This window comes from Protopterus annectens, chromosome 17.part0, assembly GCF_019279795.1.
Source record: "Protopterus annectens isolate FY-2018-M chromosome 17.part0, PAN1.0, whole genome shotgun sequence".
In the NCBI taxonomy this organism is placed as follows: Eukaryota; Metazoa; Chordata; order Ceratodontiformes; family Protopteridae; genus Protopterus; species Protopterus annectens.
Genome location: NC_056751.1, coordinates 759011294 through 759037877, shown reverse-complemented (window position 1 = coordinate 759037877; position 26584 = coordinate 759011294). Strand labels below are relative to the sequence as shown.

Below are 26584 nucleotides of genomic sequence, written 5' to 3'. Positions count from 1 at the left end.
TGTCCTATATGTTAATATATAAGTCTGAGGTTCTGGCTCCATGTCCTGTATGTTAGTATATAGGTCTGAAGTTCTGGCCCCATGTCCTGTATGTTGGTATATATATGTGAGGTTCTTGCTCCATGTCCTGCATGTTAGTATATAAATCTGAGGTTCTGGCTACATGTCCTGTATGTTAGTATATAAAAGTGAGTTCTGACTTCATGTTAAATCTGACGTTCTGGATCCATGTCCTGTATGTTAGTATATAAGTCTGAGGTTCTGGCACCATGTCCTATATGTTAGTATATAAGTCTCAGGTTCTGGCTCCATGTCCTGTATGTTAGTATATAAGTCTGAGGCTCTAGCTCCATGTCCTGTATGTTAGTATATAAATCTGAGGGTCTGGGTACATGTACTGTATTTTACTAAATAAATCTGAGATTCTGGCTCCATGTGCTGTATGTTAGTATAAAATTCTGAGGATTTGGCTCCATATCCTGTATGTTAGTATATAAATCTGAGGTTCTGCCTCTATGTCCTGCATGTTAGTATATAAATCTGAGGTACTGGCTCCATGTCCTCTATGTTAGTATATAAGTCTGAGGTTCTGGCTCCATGTCCTGTATGTCAGTATATAAATCTGAGGTTCTGGCTCCATGTCCTGTATGTTAGTATATAAATCTGAGGATCTGGCTCCATTTCCTATACGTTAGTATATAAGACTGAGGTTCTGGCTCCATGCCCCGCCTGTAAGTATATAAGTCTGAAGTTCTGGCTCCATGTCCTATATCTTAGTATATCAGTCTGAGGTTCTGGCTCCATGTCCTATATCTTAGTATATAAGTCTGAAGTCCTGGCTCCATGTCCTGTATGCTACTATACAAATCTGAGGTTCTGGCTCCATGTCCTGTATGTTACTATATAAGTCTGAGGTTCTGGCTCCATGTCCTGTATGTTAGTATATAAGTCTGAGGTTCTGGTTCCATGTCCTGTATGTTAGTGCATAAATCTGAAGTTCTGGCTCAATGTCCTGTATGCTAGTATATAAATCTGAGGTTCTGGCTCCATGTCCTGTATGTTAGTATATAACTGTGAGTTCTGGCTCCATGTTAAATATGACATTCTGGATCCATGTCCTGTATGTTAGTATATAAGTCTGAGGTTCTAGCTCCATGTCCTGTATGTTAGTATATAAATCTGATGTTCTTGATCCATATCCTGTATGTAAGTATATAAATCTGTGGCTCTGGCTCCATGTCCTATATGTTAATGTATAAGTCTGAGGTTCTGGCTCCATGTCCTGTATGTTGGTATATAAATCTGAGGTTCTGGCTCCATGTCCTGTATGTTAGTATATAGGTCTGAAGTTCTGGCTGTGTGTCCTGTATGTTGGTATATAAATGTGAGTTCTGGCTCCATGTTAAATTTGATGTTCTGGATCCATGTCCTGTATGTTAGTATATAAATCTGACGTTCCTGATCCATGTCCTGTATGTTTGTATATAAATCTGAGGGTCTGGGTACATGTAGTGTATGTTACTAAATAAATCTGAGATTCTGGCTCCATGTACTGTATGTTAGTATAAAAGTCTGAGATTTTTGCTCCATGTCATGTATGTTAGTATATAAATCTGAGGTTCTGCCTCTATGTCCTGCATGTTAGTATATAAATTGGAGGTTCTGGCTCCATGTCCTATATGTTAGTATATAAATCTGAGGTTCTGGCTCCATGTCCTCTATGTTAGTATATAAGTCTGAGGTTCTGGCTCCATGTCCTGTATGTTAGTATATAAATCTGAGGTTCTGGCTACATGTCCTTATGTTAGTATATAAATCTGAGGATCTGGCTCCATTTCCTATATGTTAGTATATAAGTCTGAGTTTCCAGCTCCATGTCCTGTATGTTAGTATATAAATGTGAGGTTATAGCTACATGTCCTGTATGTTAGTATATAAATGTGAGGTTCTGGCTCCATGTTAAAATCTGACGTTCTGGATCCATGTCCTGTATGTTATTATATAAGTCTGAGGTTCTGGCTCCATGTCCTGTATGTTAGTATATAAATGTGAGGTTCTGGCTCCATGTTAAATCTGACATTCTGGATCCATGTCCTGTATGTTATTATATAAGTCTGAGGTTATGGATCCATTTCCTGTATGTTAGTATTTAAGTCTGAGGTTCTGGCTCCATGTCCTGTACGTTAGTATATAAATTTGAGGTTCTGGCTACATGTCCTGTATGTTAGTATATAAAACTGAGATTCTGGCCACATCTCCTGTATGGTAGCATATACATCTGAGGTTCTGGCCACATGCCCTGTATGTTAGTGTATAAATCTGAGGTTTTATCTACATGTCCTGCATGTTAATATATAAATCTGAGGTTATGGCTACATGTCCTGTATGTTAGTATATACATGTTTGGCTCTGGCTACATGTCCTGTATGTTAGTATGTAAAAATGAGATTCTGCCTACATCTCCTGTATGATAGCATATAAATCTGAGGTTCTGGCCACATGTCCTTTATGTTAGTGTATAAATCTGAGGTTCTGGCTACATGTCCTGCATGTTAATACATAAAACTGAGGTTCTGCTGACATGTCCTGTATGTTAGTATATACATCTTTAAGAATGTTTGTGAAAAGCAAAAGAAATGATCAGCAATGTCATTCAGTCATGCTGTGATCAAATACAGCAGAAGTAGAGACTCTGTTCCTTGCATAACTGTATGAAATTGCATGGTCTAAACCTTTAAATAAGTTAAAGGTGTCACAGGAAAATATTCTTACCCCCTGCTTTTTGCTTTACATCTTATTCACCCCTTTGCATACCCATATTATAAATTATGGAGGCACAGCCTAATAACTGTATAGTCAGACAGTAGTTTCTGTTATGGAAGGGTTAAGTTTGCAAAACTCCATCTATCTGGATAACTTTAGTACCTTTAATACACTCATTCAGTAGATTCACTGATGAGATAGTGGACAAAAAAAGAAGATGGAAGGCACTTATTCAATATACAGCATGCAGAATCCCTTCTAATTTTCATTTTAAGCCATTCCATTAAAACATCTTTTTGTTTTTGCTCCCTGTATGTATGTATGTTTGTGCCATAAAGTAGATTCTGATGTAATCTGAAGTTACAAAAGTGCCCAAGACTGCATGCTTTGGAGGTGGTGTTGAAATCTGAATACTACAGTTAAGTTGCAAATATTCTGAGAATAAATTCAGCAAAGGTAGCATTACATAATTGATGATCGTGGAATGTAAGAAAGGAAAAGCCTTTATATTTTATGTTACTATATAAGTCTGAGGTTCTGGCTCAATGTCCTGTATGTTAGTATATAAGTCTGAGGTTCTGGCTCCATGTCCTGTATGTTGGTATATAAATCTGAGGTTCTGTCTCCATGTCCTGTATGTTAGTATATAAATCTGAGGATCTGGCTCCAGTTCCTATATGCTAGTATATAAGACTGAATTTCTGGCTCCATGTCCTGCATGTTAGTATACAAGTCTGAGGTTCTGGCTCCATGTCCTTTATGTTGGTATATAAATCTGAGGTTCTGGCTCCAAGTCCTGTATGTTAGTATATAGGTCTGAAGTTCTGGCTCCATGTCCTGTATGTCGGTATATATATCTGAGGTTCTTGCTCCATGTCCTGTATGTTAGTATATAAGTCCGAGGTTCTGGCTCCATGTCCTGCACGTTAGTATATAAGTCTGAGGTTCTAGCTCCATGTCCTGTATATTAGTATATAAATCTGACGTTCCTGATCCATGTCCTGTATGTTAGTATATAAATCTGTGGCTCTGGCTCCTTGTCCTATAAGTTAATATATAAGTCTGAGGTTCTGGCTCCATGTCCTGTATGTTAGTATATAGGTCTGAAGTTCTGGCTCCATGTCCTGTATGTCGGTATATATATCTGAGGTTCTTGCTCCATGTCCTGCATGTTAGTATATAAATCTGAGGTCCTGGCTACATGTTCTGCATGTTAGTATATAAATGTGAGTTCTGGGTTCATGTTAAATCTGAGGTTCTGGCTCCATGTCCTGTATGTTACTATATGAGTCTGAGGTTCTGGCTCCATGTCCTGTATGTTAGTATATAAGTCTGAGGTTCTGGCTCCATGTCCTGTATGTTAGTATATAGGTCTGAAGTTCTGGCTCCATTTCCTGTATGTTGGTATATATATCTGAAGTTCTTGCTCCATGTCCTGCATGTTAGTATATACATCTGAGGTTCTGGCTACATGTCCTGTATGTTAGTATATAAGTCTGAGGTTCTGGCTCCATGTCTTATAAGTCTGAGGTTCTAGCTCCATGTCCTGTATGTTAGTATATAAATCTGACATTTTTGATCCAAGTCTTGTATGTAAGTATATAAATCTTTGTCTCTGGCTCCATGTCCTGTATGTTAATATATAAGTCTGAGGTTCTGGCTCTGTGTCCTTTATGTTGGTATATAAATCTGAGGTTCTGGCTCCATGTCCTGTATGTTGGTGTATATATCTAAGGTTCGTGCTCCATTTCCTGTATGTTAGTATATAAATGTGAGTTCTGGCTCCATGTTAAATTTGACATTCTGGATCCATGTCCTGTATGTTAGTATATAAGTCTGAGGTTCTGGCTCCATGTCCTATATATTAGTATATAAGTCTGAGGTTCTATCTCCATGTCCTGTACGTTAGTATATAAATCTGACATTCCTGATCCATGTCCTGTATGTTTGTATATAAATCTGAGGGTCTGGGTACATATACTGTATGTTACTACATAAATCTGAGATTCTGGCTCCATGTACTGTATGTTAGTATAAAAGTCTGAGGCTTTTGCTCCATGTCCTGTATGTTAGTATAGAAATCTGAGGTTCTGCCTCTATCTCCTGCATGTTAGTATATAAATCTGAGGCTCTGGCTCCATGTCCTCTATGTTAGTATATAAGTCTGAGGATCTGGCTCCATTTCCTATATGTTAGTATATAAGACTGAGTTTCTGGCTCCATGTCCTGCATGTTAGTATATAAATCTGAGGTTCTGGCTCCATGTCCTCTATGTCAGTATATAAATCTGAGGTTCTGGATCCATGTCCTGTATGTTAGTAAATAAATCTGCGGTTCTGGATCCATGTCCTGTATGTTAGTGTATAAATCTGAGGTTTTGGCTCCATGTCCTGTATGTTAGTATATAAGTCTGAGGTTCTGGCTCCATGTCCTGTATGTTAGTATATAAATTTGAGGTTCTGGCTACATGTCCTGTATGTTAGTATATAAAACTGAGATTCTGGCCACATCTCCTGTATGGTAGCATATGCATCTGAGGTTCTGGCTACATGCCCTGTATGTCATTGTATAAATCTGAGGTTTTGTCTACATGTCCTGCATGTTAATATACAAATATGAGGTTCTGGCTACATGTCCTGTATGTTAGTATATAAATCCAAGGTTCTGCTCCATGTCCTCTGTTTTAGTATATAAGTCTGAGGTTCTGGCTCCATGTCCTGTATGTTACTTTATAAATCTGAGGTTCTGGCTCCATGTTAAATCTGAGGTTCTGGCTCCATTTCCTGTATGTTAGTATATAAGTCTGAGATTCTGACTCTATGTCCTATATATTAACATCTAAGTCTGAGGCTCTGGCTCCAGGTCCTGTAGGTTAGTATATAAGTCTGAGGTTCTCGCTCCTTGTCCTGTATGTTAGTATATAAATCTGAGGTTATGGCTGCATGTCCTGTATATTATTATATGAATCTGAGGTTCTGGTTCCATATCCTGTATGTTACTATATAAATCTGAGGTTCTGGCTCCATGTCCTGTATGTTAGTATACAAGTCTGAGGTTCTGGCTCCATGTCCTGTATGTTAGAATATAAGTCTGAAGTTCTGGCTCCATGTCCTGTATGTCATTATATAGGTCAGACATTCTGGCTCCATGTCCTGTATGTGACTATATATTTTTGAGGTTCTGGTTCCATGTCCTGTATGTTAGTGTATAAATCTGAGGTTCTGGCTACATGTCCTGTATGTGACCATATAAATCTGAGGTTCTGGCTCTGTGTCCTGTATGTTAGTATATAAATCTAAGGTTCTGGCTCCATGTCCTCTATTTTAGTATATAAGTCTGAGGTTCTGGCTCCATGTCCTGTATGTTAATATATAAGTCTGAGGTTCCAGCTCCATGTCCTTTATGTTAGTATATAAATCTGATGTTCTGGCTCCATGTACTGTATGTTTGAGTATAAATCTAGAGAAAACAATGGTGGCGTATTGAAACGCTGTACGCCAATGAATCAAGGAAACCAACTGCTGAAAAACCGCTATAATAGTGCTGGCTACAGATAGTAAATCCACGGATCACTACGATAGTAAAAGCAAAAGTTTATTCCACAAATAACACAAGGTTAAGCACTTTCACACACCAAAAAACGTGTGCTTCATCAGAACAATGCTTAGTGATTATACCAAACTTTAAATATACATTTTGGCGCCAACTTTCCTTAGCGCATTTAAAGCTACAATGCTTAATAATGTCTAAAAACTGATATTCCTATGCGTGTGATGTTTGAAAAATGTAAATAATGCCCAATGAACTCCATAAAGCTAATAACCTAATAATGATAATAATAATAATAATAATAATAATAATAATAATAATGAACTACATTCCATACTTCATTCTTGCCTATAACTTTCACTTCCTAACTTATCTAAAATATACTGCTAAAATATGCTGTACTATAATATATAAATATGATTATAATAAAATAGTTAAAAACTACTAGCATTGAGAATTGAATTAAAAAACTACTAATTTGGAAATTAATCAATATACAGAAAAATGACCAAACAATGAACATAGAAATATGTCACCACTTTTCATAATACCATCTCGACCTGTCTTATGCATTAAAAGTAAGTAAGCCTGTTTGCATCTTGAAATATAACCCATAACTGATGTTTGTGTATTTTTTGAATGTACTTGATCAGATAGAATAATATGCTAATATTAATAATGGATGCGTAAAGTACTCATACTGCAAGTATGGGTTTAACTGAAATAGATTCGTTAATACATATCCTGTATGTTAGTATGTAAGTCAGAAGTTCTGGCTCCATGTCCTGTATGTTAGTATATAAATCTGAGGTTCTCGCTCCATGTCCTGTATGTTAGTATACAAGTCAGACGTTCTGGCTCCATGTCCTGTATGTTAGTATATAAATCTAAGGTTCTGGCTCCATGTCAAGTATGTTAGTATACAAGTCTGAGGTTCTGGCTCCATGTCCTGTATGTGACTATATAAATCTGAGGTTCTGGCTCCATGTCCTGTATGTGACTATATAAATCTGAGGTTCTGGTTCCATGTCCTGTATGTTAGTGTATAAATCTGAGGATCTGGCTCAATGTCCTGTATGTTAGTGTATAAATCTGAGGTTCTGGCTACATGTCCTGTATGTGACTATATAAATCTGAGGTTCTGGTTCCATATCCTGTATGTTAGTATATACATTTGAGGTTCTGGCTCTATATCCTTTATGTTAATATATAAGTCAGACATTCTGGCTCCATGTCCTGTATGTCAGTATATAAATCTGAGGTTCTCGCTCCATGTCCTGTATATACATCTGTGGTTCTGGCTACATGTCCTGTATGTTCATAGGTTGGTACTCTGCTATCTGCCCGAAGGCATATATTAGCCCAGCCACGTTGTGCGGTATTCACCGCCCTTTTAGTAGTTCCCTAGACCCTTGTACTAGCAGCTAGTACCCTTGGCCCTATCTAGTAGTGCTGTTGGTGAGATCCCCAGTGTGAACTTTCTGTTACCCATCCACTCATAAATGTTCCTCTTGAAGAGTGATAGTGAGGGGCTCTGTCTTATGTAGATCTGGACCCTGTTCCATAGTAAGGGAAGTCTCTGCAAAGGGAATCTATCCCTTCAGCATGTTCTATTCATTGTTGTGTTGAGGTTTATATCCCTAGAGTGTGTAGCTCGAGTAGATTTGGTTTTGCTAAGATGGAGCATGTTCAACAATTCTGGGTTGGACATGGCTCTGTACGCTAGACAGAGATCGCCTCTGAGAAAGCGGTATGCAACAGAGAACAGTCTTAGCTTTTTCAATCGTGCTGCATAGGGCAACTATTTGAGGCCAGTAATCCTCTTGGTTAGGTACCTTTGTGGTCTCTCCAGCTGCTGGAGATGTCTAGCCAGGTACATTCCAATTGGTGCATTGTACTCAATAATGGGTCTGATGAGGGAAGAGTAGAGGGGCACCATTACATCCTTAGATCTTGATGCGAACCCTTTCGTGATCAGATGGGTCACGTAGAAGGATTTTCTAACCACTTTGGCAACATGGTTATCAAAGGAAAGCTGACTATCTACTTGGGTCCCTAGAGCCCTTATTTCCTCTTCAGATTTCAGGGGATTACCTCCTATGTTGTAGTTTGCGGGTACTCTGTTTCTTCCAAAGGGGATTACTACGCATTTTTTTGCATTTAGCTTGAGACAATGGCTTTGACACCATGCATCAGTCTCATTTAGGCCCTTCTGGAGGATCTCTATGTCGGCCGGAGGCTCTATTATAGCACCCAGTTTGCAGTCGTCCGCAAACTTAGTCAGCCCAGCCCTTCTGTGCTTGCCTGTACTTCTGAGAAGTATATGCCAAACAGGAGGGGCCCCAGGACAGAGCCCTGAGGCACACCACTCATTACTGGTCTGGATTCGGACATAGATCCCGCTACTCTTACTTTATGGGATCTGTGTGAGAGCCAGTTTGCGATCCATCTTGTGACATAAGGGTTTATACCCAGGCTGGTGAGCTTATCAATAATACCTGAATGGGGAATGGTGTCAAATGCTTTAACAAGGTCAAGGTAAGCAGTGTGTACCTCCTTTTCCTTATCTATAGCCTGAGTAACTGTCTCAAAGAAATCCACCAGGTTCAGGAGGCATGATCTGCCCTTGACGAAGCCGAACTGTGTGGGGTCCAGCGACTGGAGGTTCCCAATCTCTCCATTTATGAGTTCCATAATGATTCACTCCATAGCCTTACAGATCAGACTGGTCAGGCTTATTGTTCGGTAGTTCCCAGGGTCAGTTGTGGCCCCACCCTTGTGTAGCAGGACCACTATTGCCGTGCACCATTCTATGGGCACATATCCTGTGGAGAGGCTGAGACTGAACAGGGTATTAAAATGCGGGGTTAATTCCTTTTGGAGCTCGTGTATGACACAGCCTGGGACACCATCTGGTCCCATGGAGGCAGTGTTTTTAGCTTTAGATAGAGCCTTGTTAACCAACGTATCAGTAATAATTGGACTTACACAATCCCCTAGAATGGTAATAGGCCCTGTAGGTGGTGAGGGGGGGGGGGGGATTTGCACTGAACCTGTCAACCAAGATGTTGGCAATGTCAGAAGGGTCAGCCAAGATGTTGGCAATGTCAGTGGGGTCAGTGTATTTTGTTCCATTTTGTACTGGCTCAGAACAGACCTGAGCGTTGCCATTTAGGTTTTTGACGTAGCCATAGAAGGCCTTATGGTTATCCTTGGCATCCTTGGCAACTTTCTTTTCAAAATTAGCTTTAGTTGACTTGATGAGGGCCCTCAATTTCTTACTAATGCTGATCAGGGATGATTTTTCTACTTGAGATTTTGCCTTTTTTTGTATAAGTCTCCTCCTTTTATTGTAAAGTTTGCTTATGGCCGGGGTCCACCAGACTGATTTCTTCTTGCTTGAGGACAGAGTCTTGGTTATATTTGGGATAGCATGGTCCATGCAATCCTGAAGATGCATATAGAGTGCCTTGGTGTAGGATTCCACTTCCTGGATATCATTATCCTCCTGCAAGGGATAGTGAAGCTTTCCACTTCGGATGCAAGTAGTTTGAAGTTTGCTTTGGAAAGGTTTTTGACTATAGTTTCTTTGATTGGGGGAGGTGGAGGAGTGAGGAAGTCCAGCGTTATCAGTTTGTGGTCGGATCTGACCAAGGAGGGGGTGATAATGGGTGTGGTACAATGGGCGCCCATATTTGTGATGAATAAATCCAATATGTTGTCCCCTCTAGTGGGGGAACATACTAGTTGTTCAAGGGCATTTGAATTTATAAATTCTATGAATAGCTGAGCATAGGAGTTGGAACATTGGTAGTTCGCCCAGTCTATACCAGGGTTGTTGAAATCACCCAAGATTATGGTGTTGGGTAGGCCCTTTATATTTTCCAATGTCTCAAAGAATGCAGAGTGAGCATCTTGGGACATGGTGGGTGATCTATAACTGGCTATGACTTGAAATGTGGTTTTGCCTGCTGATAGTTGTGCATGGATGATCTCTGGGGCATCATGCTGTGCTACTAACCTGGAGATATGGGTATCCTTGATGAATATGGATACACCTTCACCCTTTGTACTGTGATCCGGTAACTGAGGCCGGAAAGTATGATATGAATTGTAACCTGGCAGTGCTGGGGTGCTCTCTTGAGCCTTGAACCAGGTTTCTGTCACTGCACAAACATCGATTTTTTCCATGCTGAGGAGAGCCTCTAGTGTGTGTATTTTGAGGTTGAGACTTCTGGCATTGAGTAGCATTACCCTTAGTTTTTGGTTATCTGTGCTGGTTACAGTGGTCAGTTTGTCCTTTGAGCCTTGCCTAAAAAGGCACTATGGGGATGGCAAGAGCCTTGGCCAGTATTCGAAAACCTAGGGGTGACAGGTGCAACCCATCTCTGGCAAAGCAGCGAGGCTTGTCTATCATGTCATCCCAGGCAGACAGACACTGGATCCCCTTAGAATGACACCAGAAGCTTAGCCAATTGTTGAAATTTATCATTTTGTCTTTGTATTGTGGTATCATTCTAGGTGAAGGTAGTATGCTACTCAAGGTCAGGGTCATACCAGCTTGGGCTACATGATCAGAGAGCTCCTCAATGTCTCTTTTCATGTAGTCCAGGGAGGTACATCTTAGATCATTCACACCAACATGTACAATGACAGCATCATACTTGTACTTGTTCTGGAGTGACCTAAGTGCCTGTGTTATGTGGTGGATCCGAGCACCCGACAGGCAGCTGACAGTAACCTTCTCCTTGTTCAGCCTGGTAAGTGGAACTTCTGTGTGCCTTACTATAGAGTCTCCTATTACTAGCGTGTTAGGTATGGTGTTTTGCCTTAAGGGCTGTTGTGAGGCACACTGCTGAGGAGAATTATGTGTTTTCTGGCTTGTGTTTGGGGGTGCAGGCTGCTTGCTTGTCTGCTTTGGAGGGCACTGTTTCTTTTTCAGATTGGTACCTAGTGCCTCCGAATATGTTTTTGTGTATTTATGCGTATGTTTTGCCGGTGCTTGTTTTGTAGATTCATGTGTGACAGGTGGTGTGATGCAAGTGTGTCCTTTATCCTCTTGATTGTCTGTTACAGTCATGGGTTGAGAGCGCTTAGCCTCCAGTCTGGCTGTGTATTTGCATCTTTCACAAGTGTTTGTGTCTAGAGGTAAGAGGAGAGGGTTGTCTGTATATATGAGGCAGTTGTGACACTGCCTCATTATGCCCAATTCCACCAGATAAACTGGAGAGTTCACCTGAAGCTGACCTCTGGACATGCTTTGAAGAGTAAATTGAACTTAAGTCCTGTGGATGATCGAGGGTCTTACGCTATATTATAATAGTGCTGTCTAGGAAATTTGGAGAATAATAGTGCTGTCTAGGAGATTAGGACAAGTGCTGATTTCTGTTTTGCAAGTGCTGCAATAAGAGCAGCTGATCTGAAGCACTTGAGTTGAGGCTTGCCTAGTTCTAAGGGAAAATTTACACAGCAGACTTTGTGGGGCCGGGAATAGTATACCCCAGCTAACCGGCACTGCCCGACGCTGCTCTGTGCACAAGACCGCGCAAAAAGGGAGTTGCAGGGTTTTTCCTCTAGATAAGTGAGGAAAGTGGTACAAGAGCTGTTTTTCTCTAAGCAAGTGAGAAAAGTAAGTACAAAAACTGTTTTCCTCTAGGTAATGAGGAAGATAGAGTGCTATAGTAATTAGTAGCTTATTTATTGCTTACATGTTCTGAACAAGTGCTGAGCATGAACAAGCAAATTTAAGTGCTAAAACTAAGAATCTGTATCTGCACTAGATGAGTTACAGGACAGAAACAAGTGCAAATACAGGCTTTCAAATCAGAAAGTTGAGAGAGATGGAAGAGATTGCCCAAACTGCCAATAACTACAAATTCTGGGCCAGAACCACTACTTATGTGGTAGACAGGTTACCTAGGGCTTACCACTTCCACTGATAAGCTAGAATGCTTCCCTCCAACACAGAAAGGCTTGGGGGACTCAGAAGCTTACATACTGTCCTGGATACAGAAAATCTGTATCTGGAACACTAGTTACAGGAAAGGTAGGAAACAGGCTTACAGTTTTTTTTTTTTTACAGAAAAGTAGCAAAAAACAATTCACATGCAGTGCAAGCTAACACACTTGAGTATGCAGCAATATTAGACCAAACACTGTTTAAAATGCAATTAAATTAAAAAGGACTAAAAGCAAGTGCAGAAAGAGTTTATTAGGTAGAATGTGGTAAAGAGAGTGGGGGAGTGTCCCAGATCAAATCTACAGTGGGGCGGGCAACTGCAAAAGCCACCAAATTTAAACTACAAACCAAAAATAGGGAGGGTGGGTAGGACAAAACAGTTTCAACAGAAATCTAAGCAACAATTAAACTCTATAACCAAAAAAATATATACTCAGCTCTGTATAACTGCAGATAATATGTAAGGCAGTCTCTCAGAACATAGGATATAAATCTGAGGTTCTGGCTCCATGTCCTGTATGCTAGTGTATAAATCTGCGATTCTGGCTACATGTCCTGTATGTGACTATAAATCTGAGGTTCTGGTTCCATATCCTGTATGTTAGTATATAAATTTGAGGTTCTGGCTCTATATCCTGTATGTTAGTATATAAGTCAGATGTTCTGGCTCCATGTCCTGTGCGTTAGTTTTTAAATCTGAGGTTCTCTGTCCATGTCCTGTATGCTAGTATATAAGTCAGATGTCCTGCCTCCATGTCCTTTATGTCAGTAGATAAATCTGAGGATCTGGCTCCATATCCTGTATGTTAGTATATAAGTCAGACATTCTGGCTCCATGTCCTGTATGTTAGTATATATGTCTGAGGTTGTAGCTCCATGTCCTGTATGTTAGTATATAAGTCTGAGGTTCTGGCTCCCATGTCCTGTATGTTAGTATATAAAGCCAAGGTTCTGGCTCCATGTCCTTTATGTTAGTGCATAAGTCTGAGGTTCTGGCTATGTGTCCTGCATGTTAGTATACAACTGTGAGGTTCTGGCTACATGTCCTGTATGTTACTATATAAATCTGTGGGTCTGTCTCTATGTCCTGTATTTTAGTATATAGATCTGAGGTTCTGGCTTCATGTCTTATATGTTAGTATATAAATCTGAGGTTCTGTCTTCATGTCCTGTATGTTAGTATATAAGTCTGTGGTTCTGGCTCCATGTCCTGTATTTTAGTATACAAGTCTGAGGTTCTGGCTCCATGTTTTGTATGTTAGTATAGAAGCCTGAGGTTCTGGCTCCATGTCCTGTATGTCAGTATATAAAACTAAGGTTCTGGCTACAGGTCCTGTACTGTACTCTTCTTGAAGTGTGTCTTGCTGACATCTGCCTCCTTTTGCAGTTTTGCATTACTTCATAGGCCACAGCCTGCTCTTATCGCTAAATGGATATAAAAATTGCTTTTGTTAGTTGATTTCAGGACAACAGTAGTCTAATTTCAAGTACAAAGAAGACACAGTGTGAAGTCCATTACACCATTCAGTCTTCATTTCCTACCTGTCTTCTCAACAAACGTCTTCCTAACTTAGGCAACTTTCTTCAGTCATACACCAAGTGTTGGCTGCTGTTTGTTTTAAGTCATCTGTGCTGTATGTTTCACACTTTCTGATCTGTTGTACATTACTCACCTTGGACCATGCTTTCTTTTGGTTTTATACTTGGCCAATAGAGTGGCATCACAACATTATAATTTTGTTTGGACACTATAAATTAATTTAATCATTCTGAACTCTTTACATTCTCTGCTGCACAACATGTTAGACTGTTGTAAGGCTACTATGTGAAACACTATATGTAGTGTGATTTTGTAAACACACTCAGTTTCAATCTGTCCCTTAGGGATGAATCTATGGTCTGATTACAATGTAAAAATGGAACTGCACAGTTTTTCCATCAAACCCAAAACCTTAAAGCAATTTTTATTTAAAGTATTATACTCTGCTGTGCCAAATGTAATCTCAGTACTTTGGCCATTAATCAACAGCTTTTCTGACCAGTGGTTCTACTTTTGCTACATGCATTCTTTGTTGCTGTTGTTTAGGATTATTCGTTTTTTTTCCCCTGTACACACATCATTAATGTCAGTAAATAGCTCCATTTGAGACTCTGAACTTGTATGGCTTTTACAAGAACTCATCACAGCTCTTTCATCAGCTACTTGCACAGGTTCTCTTTGTACTTAAGGCACATTTTTGCTTATGTCTAGATGATCAGCAATTCCACAGATTCTGCAGCTATCCTTGTATGCTGGGCAAAGTCTACATTTGTGGCTATACACACTTCACAAAATAAAAGGGTTATACTTTGGCAGAACTTTTATCCATTTTAAAGTGAATCTTCCCAGTATATTTTGCTAATATGACATCATTTTTGCCCTATTCAGTTTCCTTCAAATTTTGATAAACACAATTCTCTTCATTTTCATGTTCATTCTAGTGTCTTTTTTCAAATGTATGTTCCACTTCATCTTTTCAGTCATAGAATCATAAAAACGTACAAGGCAGCTGGGCCGTGTGGTAATGTATGCCTTACCAGCACCTGTCCTTAGACATTATTTTCTTTTCCAACAATAGCTTTATCATACTTGGGGTGAATTTATGAATACTCATCCAATTTGTAGTTGTTGCACGGATACTTCAGATGAACCCCTACTTATTTCTATGTGACTCATGGTGTTCCTCAAACAGTACTAAGGGAGGAGATCCCAGTATCCAGATATTTGAGAAATACCATGAGGGCCCCCAGAAATGATAAGTTGAAGTTTATCCAAATTATCTGCAGTCTGCAAGACCTCAAGGAGCCCTACCAGCTCCAAATGAGGTCTCGGTAGCAGAAAACTGAGAGGTGACCTGACGTACCATGAGTTCTGTAACCTTAGCAGGAACTTCCGAATCCAAAGCCTTAGACTGCATATCTATTTTGAGTGTTTTCTTTGGTGGTAGATGAGGGTTTCCATCAACTTGAACTGGGTCAGGCATTTAAGATTCTGAGTTTCCAGAAAAGCATTGAGAGAGGAAAGCCTCAACCTAAGGGTTTTGGAATAAATGACTGGCAAATGCAACAGGCCTTTTAATCATGTTCTGGACCTAGACAGAAAGGCACTTAATGTGTAAGCCCTTTTATGGAATCTGCCTACCGCACTCACACTTAACCCTTCTAGCTGACATCTAACAATTGTGAAGAAATACTATAAGCAAAAAAGGCAAAGGAAGGTCCATCAACAGGCACAAGCAAAGCAACAGTACAATGACCAAATGGCCATCAGTCTGACACATGTGCAACCTGCATTCATGCTGCTGGCAAGATAGCTAGGGTATATACTCATATATCCATCTACATACCCTAATGCCTGCAAGCTGAGATCATACATTGGATGTACAACCTCGGGAAGCTAAAGCTTTAGTACCCTGGCTGGATGTCAGCAGTGACAACCCATAAACAGGGAATTCACTCAGGACATCTACTGGCCAGTTCTTACACAACTTACTGCCCTTTAGTTCATGATCTTTTTTGTCAGGAACATGTGGGATCTCTCTAACTTCTTGATACGTTTAGCAAGATATATCCCAAAGGTGGCAGCAGATTCTATGGTGGGCCTGAATGGTGCAGAATATAGAGGGGTCAAAACTTCTTTGGATCTAGATGAAATACCCTTTGTGATCAGCTGTGCCAGTAGAAGGATTTCCTGACCATTGTTGCAACATGACAGTAAAAATAGAGGGAGTTATCTACCCATGTTCCAAAGTCGCTCACGACATCTTCATTTCAGAATGGGGTACTTTTATGCTGTAAGCTGGGTGACAGGCATGTTTGCCCGGTGCAATAATACTGACTTTTTTAGCATTTAGTTTCAGCTCATTACCAGTGTTCCAACCACTAACATGTGTAAGTTGACTTTGTTGCTCTTGGTCATCAGAAGAGGATTCAACTAGAAAGTACAGTTGTGTACCTACCATAAATGTAGATGTTCGAATGTATTCACTGTTGCAGTCATTACACTTGGGTTATCCTGCTGGCAGGCTACCCACAGTCAGCCTGAATTCCAAAGTCCTGGTCCGGCGTCGGTTGCTGTCGCCTCTTCCCTGATGTCAGTGCACCAAGAGTATAAAAGATGCAGCCGACACCATTTTCTTCAGTTTTTCTTGCCCCAGATGTCAGGTGCCCCCAAATGGGAAGGCTAAAAATTATGCTCATAAAAAAGCATACTCAAACATAAACATTACCTTCATCTACAAGCAAATACACCACATAGGTTGTATAGAATAGAGAAGTCCAGATAAGTGCCAGCAATGAAAGGGGGATGGTGGGAGGGTAACCTGGACTGCAACAGTGAATACACTCAAACATCTACATTTATGGTAGGTACACAACTGTACTATGTTCACCGTGTTTCACTGTTGCAGTCATTACACTTGGGTTGAATCCCAAAGCTGAAGTTGGGTGGCTGGGTCTAAATAGAATTAGGAGTGGCTATGAGGCCCTGCAGAACTACAGTGCAAAGCCTGCTCTGGATTTAGAGTAAAGAGGTAAGTGGTAGTGCTTTGTAAAAGTGTGCACTGAAGTCCAAGTTGCAGCCTCCAAAATGTCCTTGGTTGGTACTCCTCTGAGGAAGGCTGCTGAAGTGGCTGCTGCTCTGGTTGAATGTGGCCTAAAAACCCTTAGGCACTGTTTTGCCATGTTGTGAATAGCAGAAACGAATGCAGTGGCCTATCCATTTTGAAATAGACTGCTTTGAAATATCTTTTCCTTGTGATCCTGCAGCATATGCCACTAAGAGTTGCTCAGTCTTTCTGAAAGCTTTAGTTTTGTCCAAGTAGAAGTGTAGCTGTCTGTGTATGTCCAAAGAATACAGAAGTCTCTCACTCTTATTCTGTGGGTTTGGATAAAAGGTAGGCAAATTAATGGTTTGGTTAAGAGCCACACTGGACACTACCTTAGGCATAAATGTTGGGTTTGTCCTTAGAGAAACCCTGTCCGGATGGAAAATAATAAAAGGTTCCACAGCCATTAGTACTTGTAACTCTGAGACTATTCTTGCTGAAGTTATTACTAGGAGAAGAGCTGTTTTCCATGATAAGTACTTTATCTCAGCTGTATTGGCTGGCTCAAAAGGAGGCAGTGTGAGCTTTTCCAAGACAAAATTGAGGTCCATGCAGGTACTGGAGCTCTCCTTGGAGGTCTTATGTTTTTGGCTCCTCTGAGGTACTGCCTTAGCAGTGGATGTGAAAAAATAGGTGGGTCCGTATTGTAATGAGCTGATATGGCAGAGGCATGGATCTTAATAGATGAGAAGGATAGGCCTTTGTCTAGCATCTCAGTTAGGTATTGTAAAATCTGAGGAATATTTGGTTCAAGCGTGTCCATTCCATGAGCCTGGTTCCCAGCACAGAATCTCTTCCATTTTTCTGCATAAGATTTTCTGGTGCTGGGCCTCCTGGCCTCCAAAATAACATCCATTACTGCTTTAGAGAGAAGTGTGTTCTGAATGGTTACATTATCCACCATGCTGCCAGATTTAGGGTTCTGAGTTGGCTGTGCAGGATCTGATTGTTTTGTTGGGTCAGCAAATGAGGAATTTGAGGTAATGCCTAGGCTGGGCCTTGAGACAGGCTTTTTAGGATTGGGTACCAGTGCTGGCATGGCCAGTCTGGGGCAATCAGTATAATTTTTGGCTTCTCTTGTCTGACCTTTAGGAGTACCTTGGGGAGGAGAGGCAGTGGAGGAAAGGCATATACTGTAAGGGTTTTCCAGCTGAATGGTAGGGCGTCCACTTTCCTTGCTTGTTTGTGATAAGTCCTTGTGCAGAATCTCTGTAGTTGGCAATTGTGAGGGGAGGCAAACAGATCTATGTCTGGGCATCCCCATTTCCTTGTTATCATGCTGAAGATTTGTGGATCTAGTTTCCACTCGTGAGGGTCCATGAGGTTTCTGCTTAGTTCGTCTGCCAGAATATTTGTCTTTCCTGGCAGGAATTGTGCTTGCAGGTGTACCGTCAATGCTGTGTTCCACAAAGTCATGACTTGTCTGCAGAGGGGGTAGGAATGTGTGCCTCCTTGCTTGTTTATGTACCACATGACTGTAGTATTGTCCATTTTTATAATCAGTTGTCAGGGCATTCTGTACAGCTAGCATCTCTTTTTGATTAATATGAAGATGCATTTGGTTTGCGGGCCATGTGCCCTGAATACATTTTCCTGCCATGTGGGCCCCCCAGGCATAATCTGATGCATCTGTTGTTAGTGTCTGCCTGGCTGTGGGTAAAGTGAATGGCTGTCCCTTGTTGTGGTGACAGGCCTGTGCCCACCATCAAAACTCCTGCTGTAGGCAAGGAATGAGGGTAATTAATGTTTCCAGGCTGTGACAATGTTGAGTCCAAACACTTTTTAGATACCATTGTAGCTTCCTCACATGCAGTCTTGCATATGGAATTAGCAGAATGCAGGATGCCATGAAGCCCAAAGCCTGCAGAATTTTTCTTGCAGATAATGGGATCTTTGTTGCCATCATTTCGAAGTAAGAAGTCAGTTGCCTTTGTTTGTCTGGCATGAGATAAGCCATCTGGGCAGTTGTATTTAAGCTTGCACCCAGGAATATTATCTCTTGAGAGGGTATCAGTTTTGATTTCTTTTCACTCACTGTGTACCCTAGGCAAATTAATAATCTTTTTACAAATGCCAGATGCTTCAGTAGAATGTCCTTGTTCTCTGCTTGAATAAGGCAGTTGTCCAAGTAAGGATAGATTTGAATTCCTCTTTGTCTGCAAAATGCAATTACTGGTGCCAGGCATTTTGTGAAGACCCTGGGCGCAGTAGATAAGCCAAAGGGCAGTGCAGAGAATTGGTACTGCATTGAGCCAGCTTTGAATCTGAGGTATCTTCTGCATGTTTATCTGATTGGGACATGCAGGTATGCCTCTTTTAGGTCCAAAGTTACAAGCCAAGCCTTCTTGTCCAGCATGGGCAGAAGCTGCTGTAGAGTCAACATTTTGAATTTCGGAATGTCCAGAAAAGTATTTAGAATAGACAGGTCAAGTATTGGTCTCCAGGCTTTGTCCTTTCTGGGTACCAAGAAAAGTCTAGAATAAAATCCTTTTCCCTGCTCTTGCTGTGGTACTCGCTGAATAGCCCTCATGTCATTGAGGGATGAAACTTGTTTTTGTGCCACTGCCCATTGATTGTGTGGCAGGTCTGGCATACCTTTTGTATTTGGAAGGGTGTGAAAGTGGAACCTGTAGCCCTGAGACACTATATTCAAGACCCATTTGTCCTGGGTGATCATGTGCCAATTTTGTGAAAAAAGTGCTAGTTTTCCCCCTAGGGGTGCTGCCAAAAGATAAGTGCTTGGCATTGACAGAGGAAAGTTATTGGGACTGTTTCCTATTTGGCTGTGATTTGTCTTCTCCGCTTTTGGAGGTAGAAGCACCCCATTGTTTAGGCCTGTATGAGCCTTGGGGCTGGGATGTGCCTCTAGGGTGTCTGCATCTGCCTCTTTGTGGCTGGTCTGACACTGGAAAGGACCAATTCTTAGAAGGCCAGTTCCTGCTAAATCTGGGTGGCTATACCTGTAGGAAATCCTTAACAGTCTGCATAGATTTTGCTTTATCCTCCATTTTCTTCAACACCTCTTCTGCCTTAACACCAAACAAAGTATCATGCTGTAATGGAGCATCCAATAATTTTTCTTTAACATGATCAGGCAGATTCTGTTCCTTTAACCAAGCATGCCTTCTAATGACAGTACCCGTAACAGTGGCCCTGCAAGAGGCCTCCAGTGAATCAAAACCACATTGCAAAGTATGCTTTCCCACTTGTTCAGCTGCATGCAATAAATCCTGCATTTTCTTGTTATCAAAACATTCAGAATTTGTCAACATTTTCTGTTTTAACAGTGACATTAAGTACTGCTGATATTTAAGCATATGAAATGGACAATTTAAAGCCCTTATAGCCAAGGTAGCAGAAGTGTAAACCTTTTTCCCCCATTTGTCCAGTGCCCTAGAATCCCTGTCAGAGGGAACAGGGTTTTTTGCAGTGGAAGCCTTGACCCCTTTGGGACCCTGAGATATAGTTTCTGGGTCAGCAGCAGAGTTTTTATATAGAAATTTATGAGAGTCTGGGACCCTGTAGTATCTGTCTGGCTTAACAGGTGCAGGGGGTAAAGAGTCGGGCAACAGGCCGGACTCTGAAAATACATCATCTACAATGTCTAGAACAAGAGGAATAGCAAGAGGTCTGTGCTGAGGTAGTAAAAGAAAGTCTCTGAGCCTTTTCTTAGACTCTGAATAATCTTGGCTCTCCCAGTGGAAATGCTCCCTCATGGTATGCAGGGTTTCCTCAAAAGAGTAATCCTCAGGAGGAGAGGCTGAAGGAATAGATTCTTCAGCATCAGAATCCTCATAGGGAGGAAGAGAGTATCCCTGTTCAGAAGAGGAGTCAGAGGAAATGGAAACCTGATCAGAAGAGTCATATTCTGTCTCTTGCCTAGTCCTCTTATCAGGAGGGGGATGGGAACCCCTGATCAAAGTAATTAGGTCTTCAGCCATTTTAAGCATCTGTTTCTTAGGCATGGAAGTCTGTCCAGAAGAATGCTGTACTTGTTTCTTTGTCTTTAGAGCTGTTTTAGTCTTTGCCTTTGAAGCTGTGGTTGGCTTGACATATAACTGTGTAGGTCTGAAAACAGCCTCAGAAGCCTATGCCTGCTCAGCGGCTCCAGACCCATCTGAGGGAATAGTTTCCAAGGGTCCAATACCTTGAGTATCCAGAGGCCTAGTCGGCTCCACGTGGGAGTCGGAAGCGGCCTGTGACTCTGAGGTAGTGGGCATCAGGGGCTGTGAAAGCGCCTCACTGAGAACTGGCGAACTGGCGACTGGCCTAGCGGAGGCCTCATCGTTGGTTTTGGACCTCGGATGCCTGTCCTTTTCCTTGCGCTTTTTATAAACTCCGGTCATCGGCTGTTCTGACGGCATTATATAATTAAATCTTTGGCAAAAGTAATGAAAGGCAAAATCGAACCGATGCTTAATAGTGCGTTGGTTAAATCTAGCACAAAACCGACAGCTAGCAATGTCGTGGTCAGGGCCTAGGCAAGGAATACAGTAAGAATGAAAATCCTTATGAGGTATTTGCTTCCCACAAGAAATACAATTGTTAACATTTTCTGACATCGGTCTAGAGCAAGAAAAAAGTGACCCCAATGGGGTACTTAGCTTTAATGAAGACTTTGGATCTGAAATTCGATTTTGAAAATCTCAGGAGTCGGCCGACCGGCACTTGCGAACTGCTTTTGCTTCAGGCACCAAGTGGCAAGAAAGACTGAAGAAAATGGCGTTGGCTGCATCTTTTATACTCCTGGCACACTGACGTCAGGGAAGAGGTGACAGCAACCGACGCCGGACCAGGACTTTGGAATTCAGGCTGACTGCGGGTAGCCTGCCAGCAGGATAACCCAAGTATAATGACTGCAACAGTGAAACATGATGAACATCAGCCAGTTTACAATCATCAGCAAACCTGATTAACTCAAGTTCCCGATTTTTGAGATCAGAAAATATATGCCGAATAGCAAAGTTCATAGCATAGAATCGTGTGGTACTCCACTAGTTACTTTCATGCTCTCTGAGGCCACACCTCCCACCCTTACCATGTAGTTTCTGTCCCCCAACAAATTAGCTATGCATCAAGCCCCATACTAATTGGCTGTTTGTCAATGTTGGCACGTGGTTTAGTACAAAATGCTTTGGCGAGATCGAGATATGCTGGATGGACAATGTACCACTGTCCACTACTTATGTTGCCTTCTCAAAAATTTATCAGATTCAGTATACAATTTACCCTTTGCAATGCCAAACTGCTGGGGGTCAAGTCTTATAAGGTTTTCTGTATCAAAGATTTATCAGGTCTGTTGTGACCCATTCCATGGCCTTGTAGATGAGGCTCATCAGGCTGATGGGTCTTTAATTCTTGGGGTTTGTGGTGAAGGCATCACTGCAGGAGCAGGTCCACCACCTGTTTAATGGTGTTCACTGGGCCTGGTATGTTACTAAGTCCCATAGAGGATTTTTTTTTAAGTACTTTTAATAAATGTTGATTTCTGATGACAGAAGCTTTTACATCCTTAAGTGTATGTGGGTTTCGTATAGATATCGTTGAGGTAAAATTAGCATGAATTTGGGTTTGGTGCAGATATCTCCGTGGTAAAGATAGCACTAAATTTGTTTGGCAATACATTTGTGAGATCCATTTTAAGTGAGTTAAGAGCAATGCTGGGTGTCAACTCTTTCAACTGCATGTTTGTTGGTCCACTTGGTCTTTGTTTATCTATTTCCTTTTCAGTGTCAATTTTTTTTTACATCAAAGATTTGCTTCTTACACAATCGCTCTGCACACACAATTCTATCTCTTCTAGGTAAAATATCCAGATGTCCAAACCCACAATCTTATCTTTATTTTTAAGTACAGTCACATAAGCAACATAACCCCTGACATATTGACATAAATATGTTACACATGGCCAATATTTAAGGTTAACAGCACCCTTTAAACTCTTTTTGTGCCACAGATAAATCAATTTTATCATTCTCTGATAGTTCATTTGAAATATAAACAGCTTCCTTTGTTCGTCTTCTTTTTTTGACTTTTCCCGGTTAGGGGTCGCCACAGCAGATCACCTGTCCACTCATGATTGGCAGTGGAGTTTTACGGTGTTGAGTTGCCAGCTCGGCGCCCAACCTTCCACAGAAGGCACAAAAATGCATGCACTCATGCCTAGGACCAATTTAGAGTGTCCATTCCACCTAAAGCATGTCTTTGGAATGTGGGAGGAAACTGGAGCACCCAGAGGAAACCCACGTGACTACAGGGAGGACATGCAGACTCCGCACAGAAGGTACCCCAGCTGAGGATCAAACCAGAGAACCTCTTGCTGTGAGGCAGCAACACTAACCACTGCACCACTGCGGCCACCCCCGTGTAAATATAGGCACTTGTTTCTTTTCCCTTTTCTAAGAAATATTACTAAAATTTTAACTATTTGATTCTAAGATCCCCAGTTTTCTGATAAGATACTCTGAATTTCCAGTTTGCCAGGAGGTATCAGAAATTTTTATTCTGTCACATCTGCAGTTTTTGAATATTTATTTTAAGCTACAATAAAGAACATGACTTGTGCTAACACGCTGTAGTGTCCTCTGTATTGTTAAACCATTTCAGATTACTAAAATAATGACAATACAGATACTGCGATTAGAGACATTTACTTCAGACAAACAAGAATGGAAAGCCGGTAGTATCCCACTTAATACATGCTACACTGACTGGGGTGATGCCACTTAATACATGATACATTGACTGGGATGATGCCACTTAATACATGATACATTGACTGGGATGATGCCACTTAATACATGGTATATTGACTGGGATGATGCCACTTAATACATGCTACACTGACTGGGATGATCCCACTTAATGCATGCTACACTGAGTGGGATAATACATGCTACACTGACTGGGATGATCCCACTAAATGCATGCTACACTGAGTGGGATGATCCCGCTTAATGCATGCTACACTGAGTGGGATGATCCCGCTTAATGCATGCTACACTGAGTGGGATGATCCTGCTTAATGCATGCTACACTGAGTGGGACGATGCCACTTAATACATGCTAAACTGAGTGGGACGATGGCACTTAATACATGCTACACTGAGTGGGACGACCCTGCTTAATACATGCTACACTGAGTGGGACGACCCCACTTAATACATGCTACACTGAGTGGCATAACCCAGCTTAATACATGCTACATTGAGTGGGATGACCCCACTTAATGCATGCTACACTGAGTGGGATGACCCCGCTTAATACATGCTACACTGAGTGGGATGATGCTGCTTAATGCATGCTACACTGAGTGGGATGCCGCTTAATACATGCTACACTGAATGGGACGATCACACTTAATACATGCTACACTGAGTGGGATGATCCCGCTTAATGCATGCTACACTGAGTGGGATGATCCCGCTTAATACATGCTACACTGAGTGAGATGATCTCGCTTAATGCATTAATACATGCTATACTGAGTGGGATGACCCTGCTTAATGTATGCTACACACTGAGTGAGATGATCCCACTTAATACATGCTACACTGAGTGGGATGACCCTGCTTAATACATGCTACATTGATGCATGCTACACTGACTGGGATGATGCCGGTTAATGCATGCTACACTGAGTGGGATGATCCCACTTAATACATGCTACACCGAGTGGGATGACCCTGCTTAATACATGCTACATTGAGTGGGATGACCCTGCTTAATACATGCTACATTGAGTGGGATGACCCTGCTTAATACATGCTACACTGACTGGGATGATGCCGGTTAATACATGGTACACTGAGTGGGATGATCCCACTTAATACATGCTACACTGAGAGGGATGACCCCACTTAATACATGCTACATTGAGTGGGATGATCCCACTTAATGCATGCTACACTGAGTGGGATGATGCCGGTTAATGTATGCTACGCTGAGTGAGATGATCCCACTTAATACATGCTACACTGACTGGGATGATCCCAGTTAATGCATGCTACACTGAGTGGGATGATCCCACTTAATACATGCTACACTGAGTGGGATGACCCCACTTAATACATGCTACAGTAAGTGGGATGAAAGGGCCAGCACTGATTGGTCATATCTGTGGTTCTGTGGCCCACTCCTCTAGTGCCTGGGCCACTAACCGGACCTAGTTAGGGCTTCATCTGCTTACACCACAGAGCTTCTTTACCTGGTTTAATCAATGGGTACCAGAGTTGCTATGTTACTGGAGGATCAGCCAGTAACAAGATAGTAATTCATGATTCACAGTCATAAAACATTTCAGAATTTTTGTTTGAATATGTAAATATGTGAAATGTGAAAAGTCTGTAATGTTATAGTATAACTCTGAAAGAAAAAAAGTGTATCCTTTTGGATGGGTTTATATGCTGTCTAGTTTCTGTGGAACAGTTTGTCAATTTTGTCTTTATTTTATTCTGCTTTTAGGACTAAAAGAGGATGGATGTGCTGCTAGGGGAAAGAACAAGCCATCTCTGCCACAGAAACTTCTAATGAATTACAGAAGGATTATGACTGCATATTTTACAGAAAATGTAAAAAAAATAGAGCACAGGCAGGCTATATAGCATTATAGTCTAAACATATTACATAGTTTAATCAGGAAAGGACTACATTCCATTCCAGACTATGTTAACAGAAATGAAAAAAACATGAACATACATAATGCCAACTGTGACGCCCCTGCACTGGCCCAGTAATCAAGGAGCCTCAATCCTCACCACTAGCACCAGTGAGGGACATACACATTGGGAGGATGACAAGTACACACACAGTAAAGTACAATTTCCCTTAAGAGCACACAGAGATCAAAGTCAGTCTGGGGCTCGTTTCTCCCTCTTTTTCCAGATCCCCAATAAGACTCCCCACTGGCACAGCTATAGGGTTAAGATGTCAGTCAAGTGGTCAAGCCAAAACCTCCATCACCCTCTCTGTCCAACCAGTGCTTTGTGCCCATGCCCAAGTAGCTGACACACACACACACTTTGAGATTTGATTGATATACAAATGCGCACACACACACACACACACACACACACACACACACACACACACACACACACACACACCTGGGAAAGGCTGGCACAGGTTTACTAGCTATGTCCCCTTCTGCCCAGACTATAAGGTAGTACCAGATGCCACCAGCCACCCTTACTTATCAGCTACTATAAGGCCCCTACCAAAGGATCACCGATCCTACTGCGTAATGTTACTATTATCCAAATGCTAACTGTGACCAAGACTTTCAAGGCTATTGGAGTGGGATGGAATAATTCGAGCACAAAAAGGTAAACTGGCTAAAGCTTAAAATAGCCTGCAAGGGCAGCTAGCCTTGTACTTACTTATGACCCTATGAAAAATGAATAAATGCCCCAGAATGAGAAACATGAAGAGTATGGTGTCTGCTTATTCTCTCCCTTTCACACACATACACGTAATTATTTATTAACCAGGTAAATGGATTAGCCCATGGACCGTTTTCAGCCATGTCATGGGCCACTAGGCAAATACATATTACTTTTCTCCTTGTCTTACTACTAACTTTTTGTCTTCCTCTCTCTCTCTCTCTCTTCATTGCAATCCTTCCTCTACAGCTTTGTAGCCTGACTGTATTTTCTTGCGAGCTTCAATT

At 41.3% G+C, this 26584-nt stretch overlaps 1 long non-coding RNA gene across 1 annotated transcript in view; it reads left to right on the top strand.

Moving 5' to 3' along the window:
• Positions 1-26584, top strand: part of LOC122791659 — a 336077-nt gene that overhangs the window by 307657 nt on the left and 1836 nt on the right. The gene's annotated exons all lie outside the window — the stretch shown is intronic.